A 9,931-nucleotide genomic window follows, 5' to 3' on the forward strand; every position below is an offset into this window, starting at 1 on the left:
AACTTTCATCTTTTGAAATTGAGGAATTTGGTCTTGTTGCTACTATAAAGATAGATTTATCTTTTAAGGCATCAACATCATCTGCATCATCATCATTTGAAAAATCTAATTAGAAAGCATTTTATGCAAGAGAACTTGAAGAAATCAGGAAAGAAAATGAAGAACTTGAAGAGCTTGAAGCACTATTTGCAAGGAAAATGCCTAAAGGTCTAGTTGGAAGTAAGTATGAAGGTAAAGCACCCTTTAAATGTTTTAACTACAATAAGATTGGTCATATGGCATCTAGGTGTCCTGATAGACATACAAGATTGAAAGAAGAAGCTAAAAGAACCTACAAGCCTAACCCTGAATATCAAAGATACAAATTTAAGAAGAATAGAGACAAATCTTGTTATCTTACTGATTAAGGAGTCACTGATGATTATGATGAGGATCTGAAAGACAATGGATGGGTCTTTGTTGCTATAATAGAAGATCAACCGACACCTACTGTTCAACTGGTAGAGCAGGCCCTAGCAGCTAAATCTGAGGATAAGGATGAATGGATCATTGATTCAAGATGTTCACATCACATGACTGGTGATAAGAGTAAATTCTTAACCTTTTAGGAATACAATGGAGGTCTAGTAAGATTTGGAGATGACAAAGCTTGTTTGATCAAAGGAAAAGGAATTGTATCTCTTGAAGGTAAGCACAATACTGATAATGTTTACTATGTTCAAGGTTTAAAGCATAATCTTTTGAGTGTTGCTCAATTAGTTGAAAAAGGATTTCAATTACAATTCAAGAATGGTAAATGGAAAATAATGAATAGAACTGGTTTGGAAATTGCAATCGGTAATCAGACTAAAGGTAATATCTTTCATTTGAACAACAATGAAAAGACATGCTTGATTGCACATATTGATGAAAGTTGGTTATGGAATAAGAGACTCTGACATATAAATTTTGATTGAATTATGAAAATCAGTAAAACTAAAGTAGTAAGAGGTTTACCTAAGATTGTCAAACCTCACAATCCGGTATGTAAGGAATGTCAATTTGGAAAGCAAGTGAGAGCATCTTTTAAGAGTATTCCAGAAATATCCAATAATGCTATTGACTTAATTCATACTGATTTATGTGGTCTAGCTAGAACTAGAAGTTTACAAGGAGATACATATTTCATGTGTTGGGTTACTTTTCTCAGAGAGAAATCAGAAGCACTTGGGAAATTCAAGCTATTTAAAGTAATGGTAGAGAATGAAACCGATGAAAAAATCAAATGTCTGAGATTAGATCAAGGAGGTGAATTCACATCTAAGGAATTTAATACATTTTGTGAAGTAAATGGGATCAGAAGACAGTTATCAGTACCCTGGACACCCCAACAGAATGGAGTTGTAGAAAGGAAAAATAGAAATATCTTGGATGCACCCAGAAGTATGTTATCAGAACCAAATCTACCTAATGTATATTGGAGAGAGGCAGTAAGTACACTGGTCTATACATTCAACAAAGTTCACATTAGAGGTGAAACCGGTAAGACCCCTCATGAATTATGGTTTTGTATTACTCCTACTCTTAAATATTTCAAAATATTTAGAAGTAAATGCTATATTAGAAGAGATTAGTATATTGGGATATTTGATCCTAGAAGTGATGAAGGAATATTTCATGGTTATTCATCTAAGAGTAGGGCATATAGATGTTTTAACAAGAGATTGCAGAAAATTGTTGAGAGTACAAATGTGAAGATTGATTAACAATTTAGAGGAACTTCAAGGTATATAGACTCTGAACCGGCAATAAAGATACTAAAAAATGAACCTACAATAAACACATTGGTACAGAATGAAGATCTAGTTACACCGGCATCATTTGAAAATTCCACATTAACTAAGGAACAACAACAAACAAAGACACCCTGATATGTAATATTGAACCACTCTAAAGATCAGATAATTGGGAACAAACATAAAAAGAGTTATGACTAAAGGAAGAGTTGAAAATGAAGAGGTATGTCTTATTTTTCAAATTGAACCAGCATTAGTTAATGAGGCATGTGAAGATAAACACTGGATTAAAGAAATGGAAGAAGAATTAAAACAAATTGAGAAGAATAACACATGGACATTAGTTCCCCAGCCTAAAGACAAAAATGTAATTGGAACAAAATGGGTATTCAAAAAAAAACTTAGAAAGATGGTAAGGTAATCAGAAATAAAGCAAGACTAGTGTGTAAGGGATATTCATAGAAAGAAGGAATTGATAATAATGAAACCTTTGCACCAATAGCTAGAATTGAGGTAGTAAGATTATTCTTGGCTTTTGCAGCACACAAAAACTATAAAGTATATCAAATGGATATTAAATGTGCATTTTTGAATGGAGATCTTGAAGAAGTTTATATTGAACAACCTGATGGATTTTCTTTGACAGATAATAAGGATATGGTTTGCAGGTTAAGGAAAGCTTTATATGGATTGAAGCAAGCCCCAAGAGCTTGGTATGCTAGATTGGATAAGTATCTTTTGAAGATTGGGTTTTCTAAAGGTAATGCTGATAGTAACTTATACTACAAAGTGACTAATGATGACATCTTGGTTATAGAAGTTTTTGTTGATGATATAATATTTGGAGGAGAAGATGGATTATGCAAAGACTTTTCTAATGAAATGCAACAAGAATTTGAAATTTCTATGATTGGAGAAATAAAATTCTTTTTATGATTGTAGATTTCACATACTGATAAAGGTATATTCTTGAGTCAATCTAGGTACTTGAAGGAGTTAGTTACTAAAGAAATTTGGTATGGAGAACTCTAAACTGGTAAGCAAACATATGACTACAACTGAAAAATTATCACTAAGGGATGAATCAATACCTATTAATCTAACTAAGTACAAGTCCATGATATGAGGTTTACTGTATTTGACACAAACAAGACCTGATATTATGAATGCAGTATGTATTGTTTCAAGATTTTAAAGTAATCCTAAATAAAATCATGAATCAACAGTAAAAAGGATTTTTCGGTACTTACAAGGAACTACAAATCTTGGCTTATGGTATTCTAGAGATGAAAACTTTGAATTATGTGCATACATAGATGCAAATTGGGTAGGAGATGTAGATGACAAAAAAGCACCACCGATGGAGCATTTTTTCTTGGAAGAAGATTAATTTCTTGGTTGAGTAAGAAACAAAGTTGTACATCTTTATCAACAACAGATTCAGAATATGTTGCAGCAACAACTAATTGCTCATAGGTATTATGGCTTAAGAAAATGTTGAAGGACATAAAGGTAAAATGCAAGGAACCTATAACTATCTATTGTGATAATACAATAGCAATTGATATATCTAAGAATCCAGTACTACATTCAAAAACTAAACATGTTTCTATCAAATTGAACTTTCTAAAAGAGAATGTTGAAGCAAAAGAAGTGAAATTGGTTTATGTGAATACTAAAGAGAAGATTGTAGATATATTTACTAAGCCTTTGCCTAAGGAGACTTTTGAATATCTCAGAGATCAGCTTGGGGTTATACCCCCATCAGTAGAAACTTAGATAGTTGATGTTTGTCATCAACAGACAGAATTAACAGAGAAATCTTTTATTCCAGCTTTGATGAGGAGAGCTACTTCTCAGGGAGAGTAGTTGGTACTTTTTAATGAGTTGGTATTTTGTATTTGAAATCTGGTATTTGTATTACTTTGGCATTTGATGTCAAAGGGGGAGAGATTGATATGGAAAAACACATGTAAAACACATATTATTCCTAGGGGGAGAGACTTTATCCCTTGGGGAAAGACTTTATGTATTTTGGTTATGATCTTTTTGGGAGATTGTTGGTTTTTAGTTTTTGGCATTTTTGTTTTGGCACTTTGATGGTTTTTCCATCTTGTGTTGCCATCAATGCCAAAGGGGGAGATTGTTGGCATTTTGGATATGTTGATATGGCTTTGTCATTGATGTCAACACTTATCAATACTGGTCAACCTATCAACACTTGGAGAATTGGTTATGTTCACCGGCAAGCAAGTAACTTATGCACAGTCACCGGTATTTGGTTCACCGACAGGATATATTCTTCACCGACACTTGGAATCACATGGAGGATACTTGATTATGTTAAAAAAATTGTTTGGACACTTTGTCCTTGTGAATTGTTCATTGACTTATTCAAGTTTGCATATTTACTGTTACTGGAAAATAGGTCCAGGTCATACACCGACAGGCCTGCTTATCTATTCCAGATCAGCACGACATGTCATGAAGATGATTTTGTTGTTATTGTAAATGCATTGAGACAACATCATGTATCATATATTAATTAATTTGTAATTAATTTTATTGTAATATATTTTAGTGAGTCGACCTATTCAATTGGTCTTAGGTTATGGTATAAATGTAAGATCTCATTTATGAGATCAAGAGTGTGATTGGAAAAAGGATTGTAATTCAGTATATGCGAATATCAGCAGAGCCATACATGGAGACATCATTCAAGATTGAAGGAAGGTTTGAAGAAGGCATATCAGAGCTAAACCAGTACTGAATCTAGCATATGGAGATGCTATTTTGAGCAATACATTATCATTGGATTTAATCATCCAATTGTAGTCAGTGTGACTCCCACCTATGATTGAGCAGTGAGCTCTAGGTGGTTGGCCTTTCTACATGTACAGACCCCTTATTGTACAAACACACTATCTATAGTAGTATCATCTGATTGTGGGTAAGGTTTCCCACCATGGTTTTTCCCCTTACAGGGTTTCCAGATACAAATACTGGTGTTATGTGTTGTGGATGTTATTATCTTTCTGTTTTATGCATTAATCTTTACCAGTACTACAATTAATTGATAAACTATCTACTGGCATAAAGTTTAGTTTACTAGTATTAAGCATTAAGTTTGGTTAAGTTGGTTCAAATTTATTAGACAATTGATTCACTCCCCCCATCTCAGTTGTCTCCGGGACATAACACAACTTACCATCAAGAATCAAGGTAGCCATTACAAAAGTGTTAAAGATACCTTCTTTTCTATATGGAAGTGCATGTTTTATAAGGGCCTACAAAATCAGAGAATATTAGAGGGTGCTTATAATAGGGTATCTCATTTTGGATTTATTTTCCTTCAGTTTCCTACTTTCATTTATATCTGAATTGGATGCTTCTCAGGTGAGCCTTTTATTCTACCAAGATTTCCTTCTGACAAGATCATTCTCATGGAGTTGTGTAGACAACTAATTAATGTGCATGAAAAACAATCACAAACACATAAGACTGGGTTGAAGTTCTCAGAGTCAATCGACAGGTACTTATGACTAACCAACCCTCAAGCCAAGAACATGGAGGAAGAAATGCAATGGAATACTATGCAAAGATTCAAGGAATGAAACAATTTTGACTTTCATGGCATAAAGAACAAACTCAAGAGGAGTTATACACATGTTTACAGGTTTGAAGATCTTTGGGTAGATTGTCAGAATGAGGAGGATATAAGAAGGATGGATTTCAGCCATCTTACCTTGGACCAAATTGAAAACTTGGATTTAGAAAAAATCACTATGGCCATGGAAGACATGGAAGACATAATAGACCCTATCTATTATGAGAAGAAGATTATTGATTCCCCACTTCCTCTTGTGCAATGGTCAAAGAAGGAAAGCAAATTTATCACCCAGAGGATTGCTCCTATCCTGGAAAATACCAATGCATGGTTGATAAAGAATAATCTCAGGATGAAATAGTTTCCTGCTAGTTTAGGGGATGATGACAATAGTGATGGCCAAGCCAGAAAGATAGCCACAGCTGAGACAAGAACAAAGAGCAAGGAAGATCGACAAGCAGTATCTTTAGCTCTAGTGATACAATCTAAGGGGAAAGGGCCCAAGATTAAATTCACAATTAAAGGTCCCAAGAAGGGCAAGTCATCATCTACAGTAATGGAAGCAGTGGTAAAAGAACCAGACCAATCGCCTACCATTGAAGTTGAAAAAGAGAAGGGGATTGAAGAAGGTAAAATTCCTCAACAAGAGGAAGTACAAGCTGAAGAAACATCACACCCAGCTGGAGTTGATGCCTCATAACCTCACAGGTAATCGTCCACTCTATTGATTCTAACTTTGATCAAGAGGATGTGGATTTTCAAGATGGGGATCTAAGTATGGACATGGCATAATCAGAGGCTGCTCAATAGTTTTTCACACTAACCAACTTATCCAATTTGGATGATATCCCTTCATCTACCATTAAATCTACAATGATGGATTTTAATGAAGTCTTGGAAGAGGCATTTGCAGAAGAGGTTTTAGTAGACTTACCTGTTACTACAACCACAATAGAAATTCCAGCATTGGTAAGTGCTAAAGTTGCATCCACGATGCCTTCAACCCTCTCATTAGTAATTGAAGAGGTGTTAGTAGTAGCAACTATCACAACATCGACAAGTGTTCAACTAAATACTTCAACATTGGTACCATCGATAACACTCATAACGGCTCTGAGCTCTAGTCAACCTGCTCTTGAAATTTTAACTGAAAATCAGCAAGGAGCTACTACTCCATTGACCAATTTGGAATTACCCCCTTGGATGGAAGTAGTGGCCCCTAAGAGGAAAAAATAGGTAATTTCTCCAGATGAGTTTGACTTTGAGCACTTGGTTCCTCCAAAGCCTAATGGAACAAAGAAGCCAAAGATGGTATCTCAGGTGGTAGTAGACCCAGCTTCTAAGAGAAAGTATGCTGAGGTCATGGTGCCACCGTCAGATAAGGACAAAGGCAACATACGATCTGAGGATTACACCATGCATATTGTAGAGCTTGGGGTGGAAACAAATGAAATTGTTAAATTTGATTCTCAAACAACCTTTAATTCTTTGTTGAGGAGATTAGACCAGGAGAGGGATGAGAAAAATGAATTGAAGCAGAAGTGTGAATAACTGACCAATGTTCTTCTAAAGGTCACACAATATTCTCAAGAAATTGATCCCATAGGATCCTCAGTGGATGCCAAAGCTCTAAAGAAGATTGAACAGGTAGGAGCTAAAGGCTGAGTGATGGTTGAGTGGATTTCATGGCTAAGGTTAGAGGGCTCTAATCTCCTAAGTTCAATAGTGGGACTATTGGCGGATTATGAAGTAATCCAAAGTCAAATGCAAGGACTCAAAACTTCATTATCACAGGAGATTGAGGAAGTTGAGAAAAGTACTACCTTTTGGAGCAAAATGGAGGACTTCAGGATAGATGTCTTTGTTGAAAATAAGGTAGTTCCCACAAGGGAAAAGTACATCCAGATCTTGTCATTATTGTCTCATAAGAAAGAGACAATAATGTTGATGATTGTGGAACTTGACCAAGAAAAGAAAGAAGGTGATGATGAGATTGATCTCATTTTTGCCAAAGTTGCTAATCTTCCTTGTTACTTATATGATAGCGATCAAAATCTCATTGCCGGTAAAGCTATCATAGAAGAATTCCTTGCCTTAATAGATCATTACATGGGATATGATTTCTCACTTGATACATTTGATAATCTATTGGAGATTCAAGTCAGTTTTGAAGTCCTTGCATCCATGCTGAAGGATGGGCAAAAGAAACAGGTAAAGATTGAAGATGCAATTTCCCGGATTTGAGTGATCACAAGTTCTACCCCAATGCTAGACAAAGCAGAGATGAAAGCCATCATGTCCAAGTTCAAAGATTTCCAAAAATTAGGAGAGGATAAAGATGAATAAAACGTCCCCTTTTTGGCTTTTTCTTTTTATACAGTTGCATCATTAGATGCTGCTAGTTTTCTTGTAGCTGCACATTTTCCTTATGCTATAGTTGTAGTAAAGTGGGACTATGCAGTTGAATAAGTCAACTGTGCCCACATTTATCTCCATTTTTTTCCTATATAAGGAGGACCTCATTTGTAAATATTTTATCTTTTTCATGCTTAGCAAAACTCTGTAGAATTTTTAACTCAACTAAGACTTTGGGCTTTTGTTGTGAAAATTATATCAAGCAAATAAAGAAAACAATTTTGTTGATCTCAAACTTTGTGTTGTGTCAAGAAAATTGGTTATATGATTTAATGTTCTTATGTCCATTAATTATATATGTTCTTTACTTCTTTGATATTGAAGATATTGCTATGTGGGTTAAAGAGCTCCTGAATCATGCAAGTAGACTATGTGCTCCTAGCATATTTGGGAAATCTTCTAATAAATTAAGTAATTAGTGGTAGGCTTTGTATTGCTGCAGTTACTTTTAGTTTAAAGAATTAGGAATTCATACTTGAAGACTTTGAGCTGTGAGTTAAATTTCTAACTTTTTGTAATAATCAGTATGAGTTAAGATTACATTCAAGAGAGATTTTGTGCTACTTGACTGTAAGTTTTAGCGTAGTTTGTTAGATTCATTGTTCCTTCTTTAAGTATCTAAAGAGGTAGAGAAATTGTAACAAGGTGAAGGGAGAATACATAGACTCTAAAAAAGAGAGTTATATGCCCAACACCAACCCACAGATTTTGAATTCTTATTAATTAGAGAAGAAATTTCAAAGGGAACCTCCCCTTGATGAGAGGAAAAATTAATTTCTCAACATAGCTGTGTGTGAAACATATATTTTGTCATTAGTATGCTGGTGACAAAATATTCACCCAACAATTTTTTGGCGACTCTGCTAGGGATAATTTACCCTTGCACATCAGACTTTAAAGTCCGATGTGAAAATTTTGTTTTCTAAAGAGCATGTCTGATTTTTTTCCAGTTGGACCTTTAGGTACTTTTCTAGCAAATAAGGCTTCAAGTTGCTCAAGCTCTTCATCTTCTTTCCTCATGTCTTCCAGTTATTTTTCATATAGGGATCTCCAATCACTTTTGCCAATAGATGTTGATGATGATGCATGAAAAGAAGGTTTAGACTTTACAACTCCAGAACATCCAAATTCTTTAAGCTCAAAAGAAGATAATTTCCCAATCAGAATGTCTTTGTTGACTGAAGTCTTTGCCATTGTTCTTAGTTCATTAATTGCAGTTGCCTTCATCTTGTAAGGCAGTGGAAGGGCTATCAATACTTTGGAAACTATTTCGTCTTCACTTAGAAATCCTCCACAACATTGAATTCCCATAACAATCTCATTTACTCTTTCCATAAACATATCAATTGTTTCATTTTCTTCCATTTTCAAGTTTTCATACCTTACTGGGTAACCATCAAGTTTAGCAATTTTGACAGTAGGGTCACCTTCATTCAGAGTTTGCAATTTGTCCCATATAACCTTAGTCGATGATTTGTTAGTCAATCCCATAATTTGTTGATCAGTAAGTCCACACAAGAGGGATTCTCTACTCTGCAATCATTTTCAATATTCTTGTCCAAGTCTACAGGTGCAAGGTTGTCGGATGCCAGATCATAAGGTGTTTATCCTTTCTCAGTGATCTCCCAAATATCCTTGCCAAGGCATCTAAGATGAGTCTCCATACTAATTTTCCATATTCCATAATTTGTTCAATCAAGCTTAGGGATTTCTCTTCTAAAAATAGTTGCCATTGGATTAGAAGTGTTAGCTACTATAGGATCTAGCTCAAGTGGTTAAGCTTCTGCAAAAGAGGACCAAAGCTCTGATACCAATTGTTAGGATAACTGGTGAACAACTAAGAATGGGGGGGGTTAATCAGTTGTTAACAGATTATAACTTTTAATCCACAAAATAACCTTAAAGAGATCAAGTACTAGTAATTAAAGCACAAATAGATGCTGGTAGAAACATATCCTGGTAAGCAATACAACTTAACAATTAACCAGATAATCAATGAAAAGGAACCATACCCCATAACACCATGATTTGTACATGGAAAACCTGAAAAGGAAAAAACCACGATGGGAAGCCTACCCACAATCAGATGATACTTCTGCAGAAAGTATTTGTTACAATGAGGGGCCTACACTTA

The sequence above is a fragment of the Cryptomeria japonica genome, chromosome 7 (assembly GCF_030272615.1).
Source record: "Cryptomeria japonica chromosome 7, Sugi_1.0, whole genome shotgun sequence".
Taxonomy (NCBI): Eukaryota; Viridiplantae; Streptophyta; class Pinopsida; order Cupressales; family Cupressaceae; genus Cryptomeria; species Cryptomeria japonica.